The sequence below is a fragment of the Gorilla gorilla genome, chromosome 6, assembly GCF_029281585.2.
Source record: "Gorilla gorilla gorilla isolate KB3781 chromosome 6, NHGRI_mGorGor1-v2.1_pri, whole genome shotgun sequence".
Classification (NCBI taxonomy): Eukaryota; Metazoa; Chordata; class Mammalia; order Primates; family Hominidae; genus Gorilla; species Gorilla gorilla.
The window spans coordinates 98,160,410-98,180,349 of NC_073230.2; the positions used below are offsets into that span (position 1 = coordinate 98,160,410).

The 19,940-nt window shown below is 39.4% G+C and overlaps 1 protein-coding gene and 1 pseudogene across 3 annotated transcripts in view; both read right to left on the reverse strand.

Moving 5' to 3' along the window:
- Positions 1 to 19,940, reverse strand: part of CDK14 (cyclin dependent kinase 14) — a 635,487-nt gene that overhangs the window by 561,569 nt on the left and 53,978 nt on the right. The window lies entirely within an intron of this gene.
- Positions 11,464 to 18,075, reverse strand: LOC129523609 (Golgi apparatus membrane protein TVP23 homolog B-like; annotated as a pseudogene).

Sequence of the window (19,940 nt, forward strand, 5' to 3'; positions counted from 1 at the left end):
AAGTATTCTGAGAAAGTAAAGTTAAACAGGTTTCTTCAGTGTAGGATTTCACAGTCTTGAATATTAAACGCATATCCACTAAGAAGAGGATGTGAGTTTCCCAAACATATTTGTGCAAGAGTTTGTAGTCTACTTGTGGTTGCTGTTGAGTCTCTTTTCCTCTCAAATATATAAATGAATTACATAGAGCTGTTACCTAAATTAGACATAAGCTCAACAAGGATCTACAGATTCACCTTCCCGGCACTGAGACCTGAGGGAAGTTACTTAATGATTAGATTACCCACCAGGAAAATGGAGATAAAGATATGACTTAACTCATACTTGGCTTTAAGGGAATCCAAAATGGATATATGTTAGGTAATAAATAATTGTTTTGGTTATTATCATTATGACTGTTTTCGTCTGCTCAGGCTACAATAATAAAACACCATGGACTGGTTGACTTAAACAACCGAAACTGATTTTCTTAGTTTTGGGGACTGGAAAGTCCAAGATTAAGGTCCAGCAGGGTTTGGTTCCCGGTCAGGACCCTTTTCCTAGCTTGCAGATGTCTGCCTTCTTGCTGTATACTCACATGGAGGATAAGGACATTAAGCCAATTAGATCAGGGCCCTACTCTTATGATCTCATTTAATTTTAACTACTTCCATAAAGGCCTTATCCATAAATACAGTCACATTGGAGACTGGGGCTTCAATATACGAATTTTGAAGGGAGAAACAATTCAGTCCATACCAATTCCCTTTCCATCTGATTTATATCGTTTCACTCCTTACTATCTACTATATTGCTAAAACAATAAAAATTTGAGGCTGTTGAGATGTGAAAAGGTTTTTCAATTTACTGCTGCCACAGACCTGTGGAGGCCCAGAGTAGGGTTGTTGGCTTGGCTCTTCAGATCAAGTGAATGAAGCCATTCTACCCTGAGAAGATGGTAAATAAAGAGAAGCTGTCATCTGGCTTCCTAACTCAGCCATCAAGTTAACGTCACGCTGTATTATTATAAGGCGGTTCGACACAGAAAGAGCTTGGGCATGAGAAATAAGGGCCCCACATATATTTTACAACTCTTCTCATACTTAGCGGGAAAACCACCTTAAGAAACAAGGCTTTGCTACTACTGGACCAGCTAAATCCATAATGTTATAAGTTAAGAAATTTCCATATGGTGTATATCAAAACAAATCATCACAATCCCAGAATGTAAAAATATGATGAAAAATAAAAAGTCAAAGGACAGACTAAAAGGAAATATTTGTCTTAAAAGTAACATTTAACATTACTATTAATATGTGTATGGAATGCAAAGAACAGAGCATATTATCTAAAACAAAGAAAACAACCAAATGTACTAATGAATAAATTAGAAACACAAAAGAGCCGACAACTCTTCAGTCAAAGGGAACCTGTGGGAACTGCTTGCCCAGATCACTGTGTTTGGAGGCTGTGTGTGTAATTGCACCAGGAATGCCCTCTCTTTGTCCTCATCTTGCCTCCAGGCAAAGGTCTGCTCATCTTTTGAGCTGTACATACATATCACCTCCCCTCCTATGCTGGCCACAACCTCCAGGTACCTCCTCAAACACCTTTTCATACTTGAAGCCTTCATGTTACCTACTGTAATTATCTCCCCACGAGATGTGGAACTTTTCTGAGTGCGAAACTAAGCCTTTCTCACTTTGCATCTCCAGTCTCCAGTATCTGGTACAAGTTCTGACACAGAGTGGGTATTCAGTACGAGGTCATTTAATAAATAACTTTCATCACTCTCAAGGCAGTAATAGGAAACAAATGGAGGTTTAGCAATAATTTACTTTGATACTCAAAGAAATACAGCTTTAAACGTTCACTGTGGAACAAATTATATAGTTAATAGTAAAAAAAAAATGTAAATGATAAAAATTGGTTCAACCCTTCAGAAAAGTAACATGGCAATACCTATGCAAGAAATCTCAGCAATCCCAATTCATGCTAGGCATAGTGGCTCAGGCCTGTAATCCCAGCACTTTGGGAGGCCAAGGCAGGCAGATCACTTGAGGCCAGGAGTTTGATATCAGCCTGGCCAACACGGCGAAACCCTGTCTCTATAAAAAATAAATAAATAAAAATTTAATTAAAAAAAAACTCTTGCTATCTATTCATTTTTTCTGAGTGTCAGTCAGAATTTTATCCAAAGAAAGCAGCAAAAGATGAAAATTAGCAGGTATAGAAATTCATATTTAAAACATCAAAATATGAGAAAGTACTTATACAGGGGGAAAATGAGCAAAGTATCCCACATTAACTTACTGAAATATTATGCAACCATTAAAACTGGTAATTTAAGACTGCATTTTTTAAATGTTTAAGGTGATATGTGCAACATTTCATCACATGTGTATTTGAGAATGCAAAGTATGTCACTTCTGGCATATTGTAAACACAGACTTTTAAAAATGAAAATATTACATTATTTCTTTAAACCGCTTGAGGTATAATTTACATACTATACAATTCACTCATTTGAAGTGTACAGTTCAATGGTGATATGGTTTGGCTCTGTGTCCCCACTCAAATCTCATCTTGTAGCTCCCATAATTCCCATGTGTTGTGGGAGGGAGCCAGTGGGAGATAACTGAATCAGGGAGGCAGGTTTTTCCCTTGCTGTTCTCATGATAGTGAGTAAGTCTCACAAGATCTGATGGTTTTAAAAATGGGAGTTTTCCTGCACAAGCTCTCTCTCTTGTCTGCCACCATGTGAGATGTGCCTTTCACCTTCTGCCATGATTGTGAGGCCTCCCCAGCCACGTGGAACTGTAAGTCCATTAAACCTTTTTCTTTTTGTAAATTGCCCAGTCTAGGGTATATCTTCATCAGCAGTGTGAAAATGAACTAATACAAATGGTTTTTAGTATATTTACAGAGTTGTGCCAAACATCAACAAAATCCATTTTAGAACACTTTGATGATCTCAAAGAGAGCCACAGCTGTCAATCCCCCACCCCACCCCATCATCTCCTCCCCACCACTACTTCCACCTCGGCCCTAAGCAACCATTAATCTACTTTCTGTCTCTATAGATTTACCTATTTTGGACATTTCATATAAACAGAATCATACAATATGTGGTCCTTTGTGACTAGCTTCTTTCATTTAGCATAATGTTATCAAAGTTCACTCATGTTGCACCATCTATCAGTACTTCGTTTCTGTCTATTAATGAATAACATTTCATTATATAGATATGCTGCACTTTATCCATTCATCAGATGATGGACATTGGGATTGTTCCCACATTTTGGCTATTATAAACAATGCTGCTCTGTCCTTTGGTGCAAAAGTTTCTGTGTCGACACGTTTTCATTTCTCTCGGGTATATACTTTGGAGTGGAATTACTGGATCATGTCATAATTCTATGTTTAACTATTTGAGGAACTACAGACTGTTTTCCAAAGCAGGTGAATCATTTTGCAGTCCCAGGGTATGAGAGTTCCAATTATTCACATTCTCACCAACATTTGCAATTACCTGTTTTTGTTTTTGTTTTTTTCTTCAGGCCATCCTAGGTAGCTCATCATTATTTTGATTTTAATTTCCCTGTGAAGTGGTAGCTCGTGATGGTTTTGATTTGAATTTCCCTGATGGCTAATAAAGTTCAACACCTTTTCATATGTTTATTGGCCATTTGTATATCCTCTTTGAAGAAACATCTGTTCAGATCCTTTGCCAAGAATTTTAATTGGGTTGTCTTTTATTATTGAGTTGTAAGAGTTCTTTATATATTCTGGGATATCAGTCCCTTATCAGGTACGTGATTTGTAAAATTTCTATTTCTCTGGATACATTTAAAAGAATAATATTAAGAAAGTGAAAAGACAAGCCACAGAGGCTTTCAATGGTTTTTTAGAGTTGTGCCAAACAGCCACAAAATCAACTTTAGAACACTCTGATGATCTCACAGATCAAACCACAGAGGCCTGTCTTTTCACTTTCTTAATATTATTCTTTTAAATGTATCCATAGAAACCTAAATATCATATTTTATTCCCACCATAATCCAAATAAAACATACATTAACAAGACTTTTAAAATTTACATTGTATGCTTTCCTCTTTGAAACCATATTTCATTCCTCCTCTCCATCCAAATTTCAACCTAATGAAATAAATACATTTATGCTTAAAGTCTTTTACTGACTTACAAATACTCCATCATATTTCTCTGCATCATAAAATTTCATATATACTTTAAAATTTTTAAATGGCTATGATTTCCTGTGACCACAAAACTCTAGGCTTTAATATTTTTCTTCTAGATTAATTATCATTATTATTAAACAAAAAGCATGTTTACTGTGATAGTTATTAAACATAAGGAAGAGAGGGAGGAGCCAAGATGGCCGAATAGGAAGAGCTCCGGTCTACAGCTCCCAGAGTGAGCCACGCAGAAGATGGGTGATTTCTGCATTTCCATCTGAGGTACCGGGTTCATACCACTAGGGAGTGCCAGACAGTGGGCGCAGGACAGTGGGTGCAGCGCACCATGCGCCAGCTGAAGCAGGGCAAGGCACTGCCTCACTCGGGAAGCACAAGGGGTCAGGGAGTTCCCTTTCCTGGTCAAGGAAAGGGGTGACAGACGGCACCTGGAAAATCGGGCCACTCCCACACGAATACTGCGCTTTTCCAACGGGCTTAAAAAACAGCGCATCAGGAGATTATATCCCGCACATGCCTCGGAGGGTCCTACGCCCACGGAGTCTCGCTGATTGCTAGCACAGCAGTCTGAGATCAAACTGCAAGGTAGCAGCGAGCCTGGGGGAGGGGCGCCCGCCATTGCCCAGGCTTGCTTAGGTAAACAAAGCAGCCAGGAAGCTTGAACTGGGTGGAGCCCAACACAGCTCAAGGAGGCCTGCCTGCCTCTGTAGGCTCCACCTCTGGGGGCAGGGCACAGACAAACAAAAAGACAGCAGTAACCTCTGCAGACTTAAATGTCCCTGTCTGACAGCTTTGAGGAGAGCAGTGGTTCTCCCAGCACGCAGCTGGAGATCTGAGAACGGGCAGACTGCCTCCTCAAGTGGGTCCCTGACCCCTGACCCCCAAGCAGCCTAACTGGGAGGCACCCCCCAGTAGGGGCAGACTGACACCTCACACGGCCGGGTACTCCTCTGAGACAAAACTTCCAGAGGAACGATCAGACAGCAGCATTCATGGAACACGAAAATCTGCGGTTCTGCAGACACCGCTGCTGATACCCAGGCAAACAGGGTCCGGAGTGGACCTCTAGCAAACTCCAACAGACCTGCAGCTGAGGGTCCTGTCTGTTAGAAGGAAAACTAACAAACAGAAACGACATCCACACCAAAAACCCATCTGTACATCACCATCATCAAAGACCAAAAGTAGATAAAACCACAAAGATGGGGAAAAAACAGAGCAGAAAAACTGGAAACTCTAAAAAGCAGAGCGCCTCTCCTCCTCCAAAGGAACGCAGTTCCTCACCAGCAACAGAACAAAGCTGGACGGAGAATGACGAGTTGAGAGAAGAAGGCTTCAGACGATCCAATTACTCCGAGCTACAGGAGGAAATTCAAACCAAAGGCAGAGAAGTTGAAAACTTTGAAAAAAATTTAGACAAATGTATAACTAGAATAACCAATACAGAGAAGTGCTTAAAGGAGCTAATGGACCTGAAAGCCAAGGCTCGAGAACTACGTGAAGAATGCAGAAGCCTCAGGAGCCGATGCGATCAACTGGAAGAAAGGGTATCAGTGATGGAAGATGAAATGAATGAAATGAAGCGAGAAGGGAAGTTTAGAGAAAAAAGAATAAAATGAAACGAACAAAGCCTCCAAGAAATATGGGACTATGTGAAAAGACCAAATCTACGTCTGATTGGTGTACCTGAAAGTGACAAGGAGAATGGAACCAAGTTGGAAAACACTCTGCAGGATATTATCCAGGAGAACTTCCCCAATCTAGCAAGGCAGGCCAACATTCAGATTCAGGAAATACAGAGAACAACACAAAGATACTCCTCGAGAAGAGCAACTCCAAGACGCATAATTGTCAGATTCACAAAAGTTGAAATGAAGGAAAAAATGTTAAGGGCAGCCAGAGAGAAAGGTCGGGTTACCCACAAAGGGAAGCCCATCAGACTAACAGCGGATCTCTCGGCAGAAACTCTACAAGCCAGAAGAGAGTGGGGGCCAATATTCAACATTCTTAAAGAAAAGAATTTTCAACCCAGAATTTCATATCCAGCCAAACTAAGCTTCATAAGTGAAGGAGAAATAAAATACTTTACACACAAGCAAATGCTGAGAGATTTTGTCACCACCAGGCCTGCCCTAAAAGAGCTCCTGAAGGAAGCACTAAACATGGAAAGGAACAACCGGTACCAGCCGCTGCAGAATCATGCCAAAATGTAAAGACCATCAAGACTAGGAAGAAACTGCATCAACTAACGAGCAAAATAACCAGCTAACATCATAATGGCAGGATCAAATTCACACATAACAATATTAACTTTAAATGTGAATGGACTAAATGCTCCAATTAAAAGACACAGACTGCCAAATTGGATACAGAGTCAAGACCCATCAGTGTGTTGTATTCAGGAAACCCATCTCACGTGCAGAGACACACATAGGCTCAAAATAAAAGGATGGAGGAAGATCTACCAAGCAAATGGAAAACAAAAAAAGGCAGGGGTTGCAATCCTAGTCTCTGATAAAACAGACTTTAAACCAACAAAGACCAAAAGAGACAAAGAAGGCCATTACATAATGGTAAATGGATCAATTCAACAAGAAGAGCTAACTATCCTAAATATATACGCACCCAATACAGGAGCAAGCAGATTCATAAAGCAAGTCCTGAGTGACCTACAAAGAGACTTAGACACCCACACAATAATAATGGGAGACTTTAACACCCCACTGTCAACATTAGACAGATCAACGAGACAGAAAGTTAACAAGGATACCCAGGAATTGAACTCAGTTCTGCACCAAGCGGACCTAATAGACATCTACAGAACTCTCCACCCCAAATCAACAGAATATACATTTTTTTCAGCACCACATCACACCTATTCCAAAATTGACCACATACTTGGAAGTAAAGCTCTCCTCAGCAAATGTAAGGGAACAGAAATTATAACAAACTATCTCTCAGATCACAGTGCAATCAAACTAGAACTCAGGATTAAGAAACTCACTCAAAACCGCTCAACTACATGGAAACTGAACAACCTGCTCCTGAATGACTACGGGGTACATAACGAAATGAAGGCAGAAATAAAGATGTTCTTTGAAACCAACAAGAACAAAGACACAACATACCAGAATCTCTGGGACACATTCAAAGCAGTGTGTAGAGGGAAATTTATAGCACTAAATGCCCACAAGAGAAAGCAGGAAAGATCCAAAATTGACACCCTGACATCACAATTAAAAGAACTAGAAAAGCAAGAGCAAAAACATTCAAAAGCTAGCAGAAGGCAAGAAATAACTAAAATCAGAGCAGAACTGAAGGAAATAGAGACCAAAAAAAACACTTCAAAAAATTAATGAATCCAGGAGCTGGTTTTTTGAAAGGATCAACAAAATTGATAGACTGCTAGCAAAACTAATAAAGAAAAAAAGAGAGGAGAATCAAATAGACGCAATAAAAAATGATAAAGGGGATATCACCACCGAGAATACTATAAACACCTCTATGCAAATAAACTAGAAAATCTAGAAGAAATGGATAAATTCCTTGACACATACACTCTCCCAAGACTAAACCAGGAAGAAGTTGAATCTCTGAATAGACCAATAACAGGATCCAAAATTGTGGCAATAATCAATAGCTTACCAACCAAAAAGAGTCCAGGACCAGATGGATTCACAGCTGAATTCTACCAGAGGTACAAGGAGGAACTGGTACCATTCCTTCTGAAACTATTTCAATCAACAGAAAAAGAGGGAATCCTCCCTAACTCATTTTATGAGGCCAGCGTCATCCTGATACCAAAGCTGGGCAGAGACACAACCAAAAAAGAGAATTTTAGACCAATATCCTTGATGAACATTGATGCAAAAATCCTCAATAAAATACTGGCAAACCGAATCCAGCAGCACATCAAAAAGCTTATCCATCATGATCAAGTGGGCTTAATCCCCGGGATGCAAGGCTGGTTCAATATATGCAAATCAATAAGTGTAATCCAGCATATAAACAGAACCAAAGACAAAAACCACATGATTATCTCAATAGATGCCGAAAAGGCCTTTGACAAAATTCAACAACCTTCATGCTAAAAACTCTCAATAAATCAGGTATTGATGGCATGTATCTCAAAATAATAAGAGCTATCTATGACAAACCCACAGCCAATATCATACTGAATGGGCAAAAACTGGAACCATTCCATTTGAAAACTGGCACAAGACAGGGATGCCCTCTCTCACCACTCCTATTCAACATAGTGTTGGAAGTTCTGGCCAGGGCAATCAGGCAGGAGAAGGAAATAAAGGGTATTCGATTAGGAAAAGAGGAAGTCAAATTGTCCCTGTTTGCAGATGACATGATTGTATATCTAGAAAACCCCATTGTCTCAGCCCAAAATCTCCTTAAGCTGATAAGCAACTTCAGCAAAGTCTCAGGATACAAAATCAATGTACAAAAATCACAAGCATTCTTATACATCAGTAACAGACAAACAGAGAGCCAAATCATGAGTGAACTCCCATTCACAATTGCTTCAAAGAGAATAAAATATCTAGGAATCCAACTTACAAGGGACTTGAAGGACCTCTTCAAGGAGAACTACAAACCACTGCTCAATGAAATAAAAGAGGATACAAACAAATGGAAGAATATTCCATGCTCATGGGTAGGAAGAATCAATATCGTGAAAATGGCCATACTGCCCAAGGTAATTTATAGATTCAATGCCATCCCCATCAAGCTACCAATGACTTTCTTCACAGAATTGGAAAAAACTACTTTAAAGTTCATATGGAACCAAAAAAGAGCCCTCATCGCCAAGTCAATCCTAAGACAAAAGAACAAAGCTGGAGGCATCACAATACCTGACTTCAAACTATACTACAAGGCTACAGTAACCAAAACAGCATGGTACTGGTACCAAAACAGAGATATAGATCAATGGAACAGAACAGAGCCCTCAGAAATAACACCACTTATCTACAACTATCTGATCTTTGACAAACCTGAGAAAAACAAGCAATGGGGAAAGGATTCCCTATTTAATAAATGGTGCTGGGAAAACTGGCTAGCCATGTGTAGAAAGCTGAAACTGGATCCCTTCCTTACACCTTATACAAAAATTAATTCAAGATGGATTAAAGACTTACATGTTAGACCTCAAACCATAAAAACCCTAGAAGAAAACCTAGGCATTACCATTCAGGACACAGGCATGGGCAAGGACTTCATGTCCAAAACACCAAAAGCAATGGCAACAAAAGCCAAAATTGACAAATGGGATCTAATTAAACTAAAGAGCTTCTGCACAGCAAAAGAAACTACCATCAGAGTGAACAGGCAACCTACAAAATAGGAGAAAATTTTCGCAACCTACTCATCTGACAAAGGGCTAATATCCAGAATCTGCAATGAACTTAAACAAATTTACAAGAAAAAAACAAACAACCCCATCAGAAAGTGGGCAAAGGATATGAACAGACACTTCTCAAAAGAAGACATTTATGCAGCCAAAAGACACATGAAAAAATGCTCATCATCACTGGCCATCAGAGAAATGCAAATCAAAACCACAATGAGATACCATCTCACACCAGTTAGAATGGCAATCATTAAAAAGTCAGGAAACAACAGGTGCTGGAGAGGATGTGGAGAAACAGGAACACTTTTACACTGTTGGTGGGACTATAAACTAGTTCAACCATTGTGGAAGTCAGTGTGGCGATTCCTCAGGGATCTAGAACTAGAAATACCATTTGACCCAGCCATCCCATTACTGGGTATATACCCAAAGGACTATAAATCATGCTGCTATAAAGACGCATGCACACGTATGTTTATTGAGGCACTATTCACAATAGCAAAGAGTTGGAACCAACCCAAATGTCCAACAATGACAGACTGGATTAAGAAAATGTGGCACATACACACCATGGAATACTATGCAGCCATAAAAAATGATGAGTTCATGTCCTTTGTAGGGACATGGATGAAATTGGAAATCATCATTCTCAGTAAACTACCGCAAGGACAAAAAACCAAACACTGCATGTTCTCACTCATAGATGGGAATTGAACAATGAGAACACATGGACACAGGAAGGGGAACATCACACTCTGGGGACTGTTGTGGGGTGGGGGGAGGGGGGAGGGATAGCATTAGGAGATATACCTAATGCTAAATGACAAGTTAATGGGTGCAGCACCCCAACATGGCACATTTATACATATGTAACTAACCTGCACATTGTGCACATGTACCCTAAAACTTAAAGTATAATAATAATTAAAAAAAAGAAAATCATAAAAGAAACAAACAAAAGACTCAATTCTAATCAAACTTTCTATGCATATTAACCATAAATTTTTGATCTTCATTTTCTTTTGCTCTATAAACAGCAATTTTATACAAATATAAAGTTTTATACCTTCACAGCTACTAGTCCAAAAAAGACACTTATTCAATTAGACATCTTTTAAAATATTTTAACAAAGTACAAATATATTCACAACATAATCTGCTGACTAAAGTCTCCAACAAAGTTTACAGTACCTACAACAGAATCTATGGATGCCTAGAATAGTTTGTAGACTGATTTAGTTTACAGTCTACTGCTTTAAGAAATACCATTAATACAAATGCATGATTTACAATATACCCATCATAGAAAGAAAAAAAAGATTTATAAAATAAAATGTCTTTTAGGCATTTATTATGCCAAGTATTTAAATGATTACTGTCATTATGACATATGAATAATGCTCTTTTAGAGATAAAAGATAGATTTTATTCGCTCAAGGAACACCGAACAGCTTGTAGGAAGCTCCAAGGTAAAATTTGTCTATCCTTACCGTAAAATAAATGGAACAGTAGCAATCTCTGTGTATTCCTTAAACATAAACTATGATGATTCCATTTGTATTAATTGGGCCTTAAGTCAATGAATTGTTACAAATAAAAATAAACAAAATTTCAGAAACTAGTTAACACCACTGACCCAAATTTGGTTTTTAATTGTTTGCATATATCTAAGAAATTTTACCATGAGGTACATATTAAAAATTAATAATTATTTCTAACTTATGCATAAGCCAAAATGCTCACTTTTATCATGGAAGCAAAATTTACTTCTGAAAATAGTCAACATAAGTAATATGTAAACATACAGAGTTTTGAGACAGACTAACATCCTCTCATGTTCTATGAATCAAAATGCAAAAGTCTCCATACTTACGTAAATGAACACATTTTCATTAATTTGGGACATATTGATATTATATGACTATGTGCATACCTATGTACACTGTAAAACAATTTTTTTTTTTTTTTGAGACAGAATCTCGCTTTGTCGCCCAGGCTGGAGCATAGTAGCACAGTCTCGGCTTACTGCAACCTCCACCTCCCAGATTCAAGCAATTCTCCTGCCTCAGTCTCCCGAGTGGGTGAGACTACAGACTACAGGCATGTGCCACCACACCCAGCTAATTTTTGTATTTTTAGTAGAGATGGGATTTTGTCATGTTGGCCAGGCTGGTCTCGAACTCCTGACCTCAGGTGATCCGCCCACCTCGGCTTCCCAAAGGTATGGGATTACAGGTGTGAGCCACCGTGCCCAGCCTGTGAGACAAATTTTCACAATGTTTCTAGTGACAACATATTTTCTAGCCCCAACTACTGGAAAGAAAACAAAAAGTATAAAAACTAATTTTCCTTTTTTAAAACAAGTAAAGCTTTCAAGTGGAAAAATAGAGCCAACACTCCTCATTACAACATGGACTGGGCACTAAAAGGTTCGGTGTCAAAAACGTCTTCACTCCCCAATATAATAAAAGATATAAGAGCATTCTCTCTAGTCTGGAAGTCAGATTATCTTTACTGTTTTGTCTTAAAAACTGCTTTCCAGGGTACAAGATAGCCATGCTGGTTAAATTCCTTCTACTGCCAACTTTATAACTGATGTAACCCTATAGGTTGGCATCTTGTAGCACCACACCCATGATAACCACTGCCAATCACTTTACTCCAAAAAAGAAGAGGACACTAAAGGCAATTACCACCCACAGCACTGAACAGGCAATAAATCCCAACCAAAAGATCCTTGATTCAGCCTCTGAGCAGTTTTGTTATCTTGAGGGGATGCCTTCCTGGACTCCCAGTGGCTCTTCCTGGACACCCAGTGGTTCTTCTCATCTTCATCAGTATGATTCCACCAATGCAGGTCCACCATCAGTCTACCTGTGACAGTCTTCACTGCCCCCAAATCACATGGCAACAAGAGAACTGTCACCATCCACGCAGTATAGCTGCTGCTGAGCAATTCACAGAGAAGATGGATTATAACTGCATGCACTCAAAAGAGTAAATAGAAAAATTATGCTATTGGGCGTCTAATTTTTTTTTTGGTCTATTGTTTTTAATCCCCTATTCTGAGAAGCATTTTTGGTCTATTAAGTTGTCTTCTCTTCTGCATTGAAGGGTGAAACATCTTCAGTGTCATCATTACTGTCCTGCTGCAACATGGCAGCCATGCACTAGTTCCCTGATCTTCATCTTAAATGGATTCACCTTCAGTGACCTTTTTCCAGTGCCATTTACCCTTGAGCTTCCTGTATCTTTCTAGTTCCAATCAATGAGCAACATTCTAGCCAGATCTAGGCAGACTAAAATCATGTGCTTGAAGGGACTTTCTGCTGCGAAACCTCATAACCCAGTCCCCGAGGGCCTTTCTTAGTACCAACTGTGTACACTGTGCACTACTCTTTTGCCTCTGAGCTTTGTGGTCCACTCCAAACCAACTGCTGAACAAGACACAAAAGTCTCCCCAGTCTATAAGTCTTCATGGGTTTGGTTGTTAATCACTAAGAAACAGATAAACATGGAACTGTCAAAAAATCCTTACAATAGTGGCCCCTAGTCTAAGGATCTTAACTGCTTCCCAGAAAGGTAAAACATACTCTGCTTTTATTCACTCATTAATACTACCCCACCACTACCATAATTCCCCACTCTACCTCATACCTTATCATTAGCCAAATCCCTTCCTCCAAGGTGGTCTGCTCTCCCTAAATGAAAATGCAAGTGATGCAGAACAGTGGGTCTCAGGTGGACAGTTTGCCTTTCTGAGGAGCCCTGGCTAAGAGTCACCATGTAAGCAAGGCATTTTCTACATGTCCAGTCATTCATGAAACATCTGCTGTGACTTATCACATCATGACTTACCTTATCAGTGATAATGTAGATCACCCAACAAATTCAGAAAAGTTATGTGAGCAGCTTAGAGAAATAAACCAAGACCAGAAGGCAGAAATCCTTGATTCCATGCTGCTTCCATGAGAAGGGGGGTTCTGAATCCTATCAGAGTACCACCACCTTTTGATAGCAAGTGTTTGTAATATACAGAGATGGTATGTACACAGAGAAAGAAAAACAACATAAAGTCCCAAAATGTAATATAAAAAGAAAATAAAAGAGATTAACTTTTATTGTCTTTCATATGTGTGATTTAGGTACACACACACACAGACACATACACACCCCAAGATGTAAATACTCAGAGATAACACCACCAAATGATTTAATGATGTAGTGAGATGCTTGCAACCACTTTTAATAGGTAAATTTGGATTTTAAAAAAGTAAAAAAAATTCACCTGAATATTCTCAACAATTTTTATTGGATAATTTAGAATAAGGGCTAAATTTGTATGTACACACACACATATACATAACCATCATATTTCCTACAAACGTGTATTAGTGCAGTTATATATATAATAATTCAAATACCACAAACATCACTGCTACTACGGATGGGATTTGCCAGAATGGTAGACATTACTTTGTAATGTTGCTAATAAGTCAAAGTACAACTTTTGAAGTACTCAGCAGCTGCATTTCTGAAAATTTCAGAATACAGTCATGTGTTGCATAACGACATTTCAGTCAACAAAAACTTCATATATAATTCTGGTCCCATAAGATTATAGTATCATATTTTAACTATACCTTTCCTATGTTTAGATACACAAGTACTTACCATTGTGTTAAAACTACCTACAGTAACATACTATACAGGCAGCCCAGGAACAATAGGCTATACCATATAGCTTAGGTGTGCAATAGGCTATACCATCTAGGTGTGTGTAAATATACTCTATGATGTCTGTACAACAAAAAAGCTGCCTCATGACACATTTCTCAGAATGTGCCCCCATCATTAGTGATGCATGACTGTATGTGTATTAAAACTGGACACACATAAATATAGTTGTCTTTAAATGTTAAATGGAGTTGGGTTTTTGTTTTGTTTTTTTGTGGTTTTGTGTGTGGGGTTTTTTTTTTTTTTTTGAGACAGTGTCTCGTTCTGTTGCCCAGGCTGGAGTGCAGTAGCACTATCTTGGCTGCTATCTTGGCTCACTGCAACCTCTGCCTCCCAGGCTTAAGTGATTCTTGTGCCTCAGCCTCCCAAGCAGATGTGATTACAGGCGCACGCCACCACACCTGGCTAATTTTTGTATTTTTAACAGAAATGGGGTTTCACCATGTTGGCCAGGCTGGTCTCCAACTCCCGGCCTCAAGTGATCCACCCACCTCGGCCTCCCAAAGTCCTGAGATTACAGGTGTGAGCCACCGCACCCAGCCAAGTTAGGTTTTTGGTTTAGGTAATTACATATAGGTTTTTCATCAACTGAATCTCCAACGCGGACATTCAAAGATTTTGCAAAATGCATCAAATAAGCATTCACTTAGTTAGCTGTTCTGTACACTACAGAATGTCTAGCACCCTTTAACCCCTGCCCACCAAACACCAGTAGCACACTTCATTATTTGGGACAACCAGTAGTTCCCATCAATTTCCAAAACACTCCATTAGGGGGCAGTACCACTCCTACTGAGACCCACTGAATAAAGGCATCCTAAAAGTATTGACTAGGGACAGACAGACACCAGACCCAGTGCTAGTGAGACACTAGTGACAAAGTGATTAAAAATACAGAGCAAGAGCTTAGAGCACAGTGGGGAAAGTGACATTAAACAACTGTCCAAGTAATTATGTCAATACAAAATACTATAAATGCCATGAAGGAAAGCTATAAACTGCTAATTTAGATGGTGGGGTGGCATCAGACTTGAGGAGTTTGTGAACTACTAAAATTATTTTATTAACTTGGAGACATAAGTAGGGTTGGCAGCTGTATAATTTTGCCATGAAAGGTCATTTAAAAATATTAATAATAACTAGCATTTGTAATTGCCGTAGTAGCAAGAGGCAGTAATGAAATCATCTCTGAATTTAAAAAAAATATATAAAACAAAAAAGTACTTTTAGCTTGGTGGAAAACCTCACTACATTTTTTTTAATGTCTTTGTTGCAGGCTGGTATAAGACAGCAGCATTTTGCTATCATATACTAGATCTCTACGTGGTCTCTGGACCAGAGTCATCAACATTACCTGAGAGTCTGTGAAAAATGCAAACTTTCATCTCAGACCTACTGCATCAAATCAATCTCACTCTCTCTCTCTCTCTCTTCTTAAGGGTCAGGGTCTCACTCTGTCGCCAAGGCTGGGGTGCAGGGGTGGGTGTGATCATAACTCACTGCAGCCTGCAACATCTGGACTCAAATGATTCTCCCGCCTTGAGTCTCCTGAGTAGCTGGGACTACAGGCACGCAACCCCATGCCTGTCTAAGTTGTTTTTTAAATATATATATATTTTTAGAGACAAGGTATCTCACTATGTTGCCTAGGCTGGTCTCAAACTCCTGGCCTCTACTGATCCTCCATCAGCCTCCCCAGTCACTGAAATTACAGGCACGAGCCACTATGCCTGGCCCAAATTTCATCTTAACAAGATCCCCAGGTAATTCACATCCACACTGAAGTTTGAGAAGGACTGTGGCAGAATAGACCATATGGACCCTCAATGGCTGAAATTCAGCCATAGCCATCTACATTTAAGAATCAGTAATGGCCTTTAACACTTGGAAGTGATTGAGGAGTCCTGGAAAAATCAGGGTGAAAAATGAAACAGAAAGCAGACAAGCTGCTATAACAAAAGTTATCTTGGGGTGGGAAGGAAAGCAAATAAGCTAGAATCCTAAAAAATCACCTTTCTGGCCAGGCACGGTGGCTCACGCCTGTAATCCCAACACTTTGGGAGGCTAAGGCAGGTAGATCACTTGAGTCCAGGAGTTCAAGACCAACCTGGGCAACACAGCAGAACCCCGTCTCTACAAAAAAATAAAATAAAAATTGCCATGCATAGTGGCACACACCTGTGGTCCCAACTACTTCGGAGGCCAAAGTGGGAGGATCACTTGACCCTGGGAGGTCAAGGCTGTAGTGAGCCATGATTGCTCCACTGTACTCTGGACTAGTAGAGCAAGACCCTGTCTCAAAAAATAATAATAATTGAGAAGAAAAAAATGAAGTGCAAATCACAAACAAAAAGCATTCACAGCTTTGCAGTAGATTTTAGGAGCATAAAACTGAGTTGCACAGCTCCTATGTGGGAGAATCCCTCCAGGGATTTCGCTAAATGCTGAGTCTTGTCCTGACTGCTACTCCTACCATAAGACAAAGCAGTTTTTATCACTATTGGTCAAGAATTCAGCCTGCTGTTTAGGTGACTTCAGTAGCACCTGTTTAGGTGCTACAGTTGAATTCACGTTCTGAGATCATTAATCCCACAATTAGTTTTTCTAACAAAGGAAATCTCTCTAGAAATGTGTTAATTATGAGCAAAGACATGAGGCCAGATTCATGTCTCTTTTCTAGGCCACTTTGATGGGAAAATAATTGCCAGTATAACGCAATGCCTTTTATAGTAAGAAGAAAAGTTACAGTAAAGATCTGTGCTAGCCGGGCACAGTGGCTCATACCTGTAATCCCAGCAGTTTGGGAGGCCAAAACACGAGGATTGCTTGAGCCCAGGAGTTTGAGTCCAGCCTGGGCAACACAGTAAGACCTCTGTCTCTACAAAAAATTTTTAAAACTTAGCCAGGTGTGGTGGCATGCACCTGTAATCACAGCTACTTGGGAGGCTGAGGTGGGAAAATCACTTGAGCTTGGGAGGGTGACACTACAGTGAGCCATGATTGCACCACTGTACCCCACCCTGGACAAAAAAGGAATCCCTGTAAAAAAAAAAAACAAAAAAATCTGTGCTGACCAGTAGTAGCCACTAGCCACATGTGGCTAATGAGCACCTGAAATGTGGCTAGTCTAAATTGAGATGTATAATAAAGTACACAAGCAGATTTTTAAAGCAATACAAAAAAAGAGTAAAAATCTCAATAATAACTTTAATGTCCAAATTATATTTTTATATATGGGGTTTCTCAAGTATAATAAAAGTAAAGTTATCTGTTTCTTTTACTTTTCTTTTTTCTTTTTTTTGTTTTGTTTTTGTTTTTTGTTGTTTTTGTTTCGTTTTGTTTTGTTTTTTGAGACAGGGTCTCATTCTATCACCGAGACTGGAGTGCGATGGTGCAATCAGAGCTCACTGCAGCCTCAAACTCTGGGCTCAAGTGATCGTCCCACCTCAACCTGTGGAGCAGCTAGGACTACATGACAGACACACATCACACCTGGCTAATTTTATTTTTTTGTAGAGACGAGGTTTCACTATATTGCCCAGGCTGGTCTCCAACTCCTGGCCTCAAGCCATCCTCCCACCTTAGCCTCTGAAAAACCTAGGATTATAGGCCTGAGCCACAACACCTGGCTTCTTTTACTTTTTTAATGTAACTACAAGAAAAATTTTAATGACATGAAGTTTGCATTATGTATCTATTGAACAGTGCTGGTCGAGAAGCTCATTAGAATTATACATGCGTCAATCTTCAGTTTAGATTATAATCTATAGATAAATTATAGAAATTACAGATAATCTACAGATAATCCTAGAGAATAACTGCAGAAAACATGAATTTTGGAGGTAGCCAAACAAAAAGAGGTGCTTGGCAGTATTGATCTCTTCATTTTAACAACAGCTGAGTAAGAGAGCCCTTTCAGAAATGTCTGCCTGAGGGTCTCTAAATTTATACCCAAAGAAGAGAGAAACATCAAGTATTTAATAAAAATAGCGCTGGGGGAGGAACTGATAAAAACTGAAGTGCAATCACAGTGATGACCAGTTCTCTCACGGCCTAGGAATGTAGGGGTGGAAAAGATAAACAAATTCCACTGACAATAGCCAATAATTTCCTGGTCTAAGGCATTCAAATAACTAAACCTTCCCACCTCTAAGTAAATGGGAAAGTAAAACCACAATCCCAATACTTGCCTCAGATCAAGAATGGTGCTACCAGTGGAAGTCACAGAAAGATTGTATTGATTTGCAGAGGTATAACTATAAATTAAAATTAACTCATAGTTCTTCTTCCATAGTACAAAGAAAAATGGAAAAGCTCCCATTGAATTAAAAAGTAGATTCAGAAATCATTGTTTAAATAGCAAGACCTCCACACACAGTGTTAAAACATCTCCAATAATGGAAAATGGTGCTGGGTCAGATTCAGTTTGGGAATAAGACTACGAGTACGAAGAAAAGCAAAGTAGCTAAAGCCATCTCCAATCTAGGCAGATTCCTCTCATTCCTGGCCCGGGGAACAATCCCATCACTTAGGAAATCTGGACCTCTGCCAGCCTGCTGCTTCTGTAGCATGCTGGGGGATGGGTGAGGAGGGTTTGGAAATGTCTGGGCAGCTGGCTTTTATCACAAAGCCTTCTCTCTTAGAAAGGCCTATAATGAATTTCCTAGACATGATATAACACAATATTTTAAGTGATTAATAGTGCAAAAATATTACATTTAAAATACTACATTTAAAAAATGAATGTCCAAGGTGTAAGAGATCAATAATTATACAAATGTGATGCAAATATTAAAATAATTGTATTTTAGTGGTTTTTGAATTGCTTTCATTAGGCTTAACCTCAAAACATCTAAATAGGAGAGGAAGAAACTAACCAATTGAAAGCTTAATGTACATGGCAGGTACTACCGTAACTTATTCTACTTAAAAATAACCTTTTTTAAAGACAGAGTCTCGCTATGTTGCCCAGGCTGGAGGGCAGTGAAGCCATTGCAGCTCACTTCGGCCTTGCACTCCTGGACTCAAGCCATCCTACTGCCTCAGCCTTCTGAGTAGCTAGGACAACGGGCATGTGTCACCACACCTGGCCAGGTTTTTTTTATTTTTTAGAACTGGGGTCTTGTTACATTGCCCAGGCTTGTCTCAAGCAGTCCTCCTTCCTCAATCTCCCAAAGCACTGAGATTATGAGCCACTGTGCCCAGACACAATTAACTTTTAGTAGAGAATTTACCATGAGCCATTCACCGTTTTAAGTGTTTTACACGTTTTGAAACTGTTGTGATCCTATCAACCCTATGAGCTAAGTATTATTAGCATCCTCCTGTTCGAGATGAGGAAGCTGAGGCATCGAGATGTTAAGTATCACATAGCCAAGGAGTGTTGGAGCCTGGATATGACTGACTACAGGTTTATGACACCAGGCAGCTGGTTCCAGCATCCTGACTTATCGCCCTATAATATATGAGACTGCCTCACAGCCTTCACTCGCAGATGAGGACGCTGAAGCTCAGGGAGATTAAGCAACTGTCTGTTCATGGTAACAAAGCTACTAAGTGGTGGAGCAGAGTTTCAAATCCGTATCTAATGCTAAATCCTTCTCATAAGCAGCTTCCTGTTATCACCAAACCTCTGCTCCAGTTT